The sequence below is a fragment of the Lontra canadensis genome, unplaced genomic scaffold (genome assembly GCF_010015895.1).
Source record: "Lontra canadensis isolate GAN:19392208 unplaced genomic scaffold, GSC_riverotter_1.0 scaffold44, whole genome shotgun sequence".
Classification (NCBI taxonomy): Eukaryota; Metazoa; Chordata; class Mammalia; order Carnivora; family Mustelidae; genus Lontra; species Lontra canadensis.
The window spans coordinates 15,078,032-15,083,767 of NW_022631038.1; the positions used below are offsets into that span (position 1 = coordinate 15,078,032).

Sequence of the window (5,736 nt, forward strand, 5' to 3'; positions counted from 1 at the left end):
CATCAGTGAGCAGTATATATTGAGAGGAATTTTTTTTTTCCTTGAGTGGTAGTTCTCGACAGTGGGCTTAAAATACAAACCACATTGTAAATAGATCCAGGCTTTGTTGTTCCATTTGCAAAGTGCAGGCAGAATAGGTCTAGGGTAATTCTTAAGGACCCTAGGATTTTTGGAATGGTGAATGGGCATTCAGCTGGAAGTTACCGACTGCATCAACCCCCAGCAAGAGGGTCAGCCTATCCTTTGAAGCTTTGAATCCAGCACTGACTTCTCCTCTCTCACTATGAAACTCCCAAGTGGCATCTTCTTCCAATGGAAGGCTATTTTATCTACATTGAAAATCTGTTGTTTAGTGTAGCCATCCTCATTAATTATCTTAGTAGATCTGGAGAACTCGCTGAAACTTCTACATTAGCACTTGCTTTACTTTACGCTTCTCTGTTATGGAGATGGTTCCTTTCCTTAAACCTCAGGGATGGCTTAAAGCAAAAGATCATAACCTAGTCTCCTCAGTAATTTATTCTCTATAAAAACTGTTGTTGAGGCCATACAAATTACAGATATGCTCGCTAGAAAGACATGACTTGTCCTTTAGACCAACACCTAGTATTATAAGCATGAGGTTAAAATTTTGGTGTTCATAGCATCTTTCCTTCATCTACCATCACAATCATTCCTCAATAGTACCCACAATGCAGACTTTCAAATACTAGTTACTGGCTACGTCGCTTGGTTGTATGTATGTAGATTATTTTTCCTTATTACAAATATTTCAAAATATTTAATAAAAGGGCAACAATCTACTCAGTCTTCATAAACTCTCAATTGAATAATTTTTCATTTTTAAAACCATTTTCTGAATGACTTTTGCACTTTTCTTTTGTCATCTTCATATAATGAAGTGGGTCCCTTCCCTTGAAAGGAGGAAGGATTTTTTTTTTTTTAAAGACTTACTTATTTATTTCAGAAAGAGAGAGAGAGAGAGCACAAGCAAGGGTGGGGGCAGACACAGAGGGAGAGAAGCTAACTCCCTGCTGAGCACGGAGCCCAGAATGGGGCTCAGTCTCAGGATCCTAAGATCAGGACCTGAGCCGAAAACCAAGAGTCAGATGCTCAAGTGATTAAGCCATCCAGGTATCCCAAAGGAGGAAGGATTTTTAAACAAGCCTCTAATTCTCTCCCACAAGGTGAAATACTATCCATAGTTGTAGTCAAAGAATGATTTGGTGGTCTGTATGATGAGCTGAGCCATTAATAAATGGCCTTCAGATTTGGGGAACATGGAAATCGCCATCATGAATGGTAATTGTCCAGATGTTGATCAAGATGTACAAACTTAAATAAACTACCTTGTGTAATGGAAAGATAAAAGGGTATATATGGCAGGGTAGATTCTGAAGGAAGCCCTCCAAAGAACGAAAAGCATGATCTGCAAATGGAGTTTGGAACTTCCAAAGATGATGAGGTTTATATATGTGCTTCTACGCAAGTCTATGATGAAGGCCTCTGTGAATCCAGTAGATCAGGATATCAGTGAAAAAGAGGAAAGTATACTAATAATGAGCTGAAACCAGCCATTTGGAAACTCTCCTATGTCATCATATAGTTTGCTGTAATCTCTCAACTCTAGCAGAAATAATGAAACAGTAGGAATATTAATCTATGGCAATAATTGGACAGCAAATGTAGTCTCTCTATAGACTTAATTCTTTAAAAGTTATGGATGCTTCATTAATGAATGGTAAAAGATAAAATAATAGCTCAGTGTTGCAAAGGTGAAATAAAGTATATAAACACCAGGATTTGTTACAGTCTGGAGACTAATAGTTTATTGGAAGAGGTCATCCTCAGACCATGAAACCGGATAGATGTATGGTGTAAAAAAAAAAGAATCTGCAAAACCGAGTATGAGATCCATCTTAGCCCCTAGAGAAGGTCCACTGATTAAGCTTTTGTGGGGTCATAGGATGCCCTTTTTCCTTAAACCTTATGAACCAACCTCTGCCAACTTCAGACTTTTCTTCTGCAGCTTTCTCACTGGTCAGCCTTCAGAGAACAGAAGAGAGTTAAGGCTTTGCTCTGGATTAGGTGTTGGCTTAAGGGGATGTTGTGGCTGGTTTGATCTTCTATCCAGACCACTAAAACTTTCTCCATATCAGCAATAAGGCTGCTTTCTTATCAGTCACATGTTCACTGGGGTAGCACTTTAATTTCCTTCAAACTTATCCCTTTTTTGGCTCACAGTTTGGTGTAAGAGGCCTAGCTTTCAGCCTATGTCAGCTTTTGACATGCCTTCCTCACTAAGCTTAATTATCTCTAGCTTTTAAAGTGAGAAATGTGTGGTACTTCCTTTCAGTTGAACACTTAGAGGCCATTGCAGAGTTATTAATTGGCGTAATTTTAATAGTCTTGTGTCTCGGCAAATAGGGAGGCGATGGAGAGGGAGAGAGATGGGAGAATGGCCAGCTAGTAGAGCAGTCAAAACACACATAACATTTATCAATTAAGTTTGCTGTCTTGTAGGGCCGCAGTGGGTGGCATCCCAAAACAATTACAGTAGTAACATCAAAGATTACAGATCACGGATCACCATAACAAATAAAATAATAATGAAAATGTTTGAAATACCACAAGAACTACCAAAATGTGATACAGAGACATGAAATGAACAAATGCTGTTGGAAAAATAGCACCAATAGATTTGCTCTATGCAGGGTGCCCACAAACCTTCAATTTGTAAAAAAAACACAGCATCTGTGAAGCACAATACATTGAAGCATGCCTGCACTGAATATATTTTACTCCCCACCTCTTTGTTTTAGGGGGAACAGGCAGAAGGAAGGAGAGGGAGAGATAGGATAGGAGCCTTAAGCAGGCTCCATGACCAGCACAGAACCTGACACAGGGCTCGATTCCAGACCCAGAGATCATGACCTGAGCTGAAATCATGAGTCAGACTCTTAACTGACTGAGCCACCTAGGCACCCCCTACTCTACTCTCAAGGTTTCTTAGGAGAAGTTGCACGTAATTCTTATTTTTGTTACTCTGGAGGTAAGGTGTCCTTCCACCCCCTCTCCTGGTGTCTTTCAAGATTTTCTTAATTTCTTTCTTTTTTTTTTTTTTTAAAGAATGAATGAATGAATGAATGAATGAATTTATTTATTTATTTATTTGACAGAGAGAGATCACAAGTAGGCAGAGAGGCAGGCAGAGAGAGAGAGAGAGAGGAGGAAGCATGCTCCCCACTGAGCAGAGAGCCCGATGTGGGACTCGATCCCAGGACCCTGAGATCATGACCTGAGCTGAAGGCAGAGGCTTAACCCACTGAACCATCCAGGTGCCCCTTCTCCTTAATTTCAAAGTGATATGACTAGGTGTAGTTTTTAGGGCAGCAATCCTACTAGGTGTCCTCTGAGCTTCCTGAATCTGTGTTTTCATGTGTGACGTTAATTTGAGATAATTCTCAATCATTATTGTTTAGACCATATTTCTTCTTTTCTTTTCTCTCTTTATTCTCCTTCCAACATTCCCACTATGCATATGTTATATCTTTTGTAGCTGTCGTGCAATCCTTAGATACTCTGTTGTGGTGGTGTCGTTTTTTTCTTTCAGTCTTTGTTCTCTTTGCTTTTTGGCTTGGAGGTTTTGTTGCAATATCCTTAAGTACAGACTGTGTCCATTCTACTAGTAATCCCATCAAAGGCATTCTTTATTTATGTTATGGTGTTTTTGGTGTCTAGCATTTCTTTTTTGGTTCCTTCTTAGGATTTCCATCTTTCTGCTTACATTACCCATCTGTTCTTACATTGCTGTCTACTTTATCCATTAGAGCCCTTAGCATATTAGTCATAACATTTTAAAGTCCTGGTTTGATAATACTACCATCCCTACCGTATCCGTTTTTAATGCTTGTTCCGTCTTTTAAAATTGTCTTTTTGGTCTTTTGGTATGTTCTGACATATCCCAGCAGATTAGGCTCTGCTTAACTAGTTTCCACTGAGAACAGGTCTTGTTAAGAACAGAGTGCTCTGGCATATTTCAAAATGGTTCCTCTTCCCCAACACCCCTGTTTGAAAGCACTAGGGTGTTTTTATTAGACACCTGCTATAGGAACCTGGTCAGGCTCCTAGGAGTAAATCTCACATAGTTGTGGAGCCTCCTGATGTCTAGGTCTCCCTAGGGTTTCTAACTCTCACACTTGTCCACGCTGAACCTCCAGCAATGTGTCAGTTATGGTTCAGGTTTTCCTTCACCATTACTGGTTCCTGAGGCAGGCAATAGTCTGTAGTCTCTATTTCAGTCAATTAGTATTCTTTATATTTGCTATAGGTCTCTCCAGTCACTGTGGTTTGCTGTATGCCCTCACCTCTCTCACATATCCTGGAAACATTTTGATATTTTAGTTTGCACAGCTTTTTGCTGCTGGTTAGGATGTTGTGGCAGCTTTGAGTCTCCTTACATGCAGAACCAGAAATTGGATGTGTAGTTGTATTACTGTTTATTGCTGCTGTAACAGATTGCCACAGACTTAATAACTTAAAACAACTCATATTTATTATCTTATCATTTTGGAGGTCAGCAATCTTAAATAGCTCTCACTGGGTTAAAGTCAAGGTATCAGCATAGTTGTGTGCCTCCTAGAGGTTCTAAGGACATCTATTTTCTTACCTTTCTCAGCTTGCAGAGCATTCCAGCATTTTCCAGCCTCTGGATTCCTTGGCTTGTGGCCTCTTTCATCTTCAAAGCCAGCCTTGACCGCTTGAGTCTTTCTGCCATCACTTCACTCTGATGCTAACTTTTTTGCTTACCTCTTCCACCTTTAATGACCCTAGTGATTTTGTTTGGCCCACCCAGATAATCTTGGATAATCTTTCTATTTTTCCATCAACTCATTCATTAACAACCTCACTTCTATCTGCAACTCTAATTCTTCCTTGCCATATAACATAATATATTCTCAGGTTCTGGGGATTAGGGTATGGCATCTTGAGAGCACTATTAGCCTGCTTACCACAGCAGTCACATAGCTTGTGCCTTTTAAGACATCTTTCCAGACAACTAATGACTCTTATATAACAGGTAATTCTGGTGGTGGAGATCATGCATTGTCTCCTGTTGCCTATTAATATGGACATAAAAATGGCCATCTTATTTTAGTTCTTTAGCTTTCTGATTTGACTCATATCAATTTTAATTTACAAAACCTAATCCACATATATCTAATATATAATATATATTATGTTATATATGTGATATAATTGGATATAATATATAATCCAATATATCCAGCATGGCACCTCATTTTATTGAGGTCACCAAAATAGCTCAATTAGTAAAGATATCAGTGGTCTTAATTATATTCATTGTTTTGGCCACATTTGTCACATTGGTCCAACTTATCAGATGAGCAAATTTGATACATATGTCTAAGTTTCAGTAGTCTGTGTTTTGATCAAAGGCAAATAAAGGAAAGGCTGCTAATATAAAATATTTTTTAATTATAAAAATTATATATATAAATTATATATGTTTTCAAATATAATTTGTTACATTAATTATAAAAATTATATATATCATATAAGTTTTTAAAATTATAAAACAAATTTTATAATTTAACTGGTACTCAGGTAAAGTAGATACCATATACAAATATTCTTTATATTTTTATTGTAAATTTTTGCTAAAATGGAATTTATATTTATACACAACATGTTTTAGGGAAAATGATCATTATA

The 5,736-nt window shown here is 37.9% G+C and overlaps 1 pseudogene; it reads right to left on the reverse strand.

Annotated features, from left to right (window-relative positions):
• Positions 1-800: 800 nt before the first annotated feature.
• LOC116876173 lies at positions 801-1,980 on the reverse strand (annotated as a pseudogene).
• Positions 1,981-5,736: the final 3,756 nt, after the last annotated feature.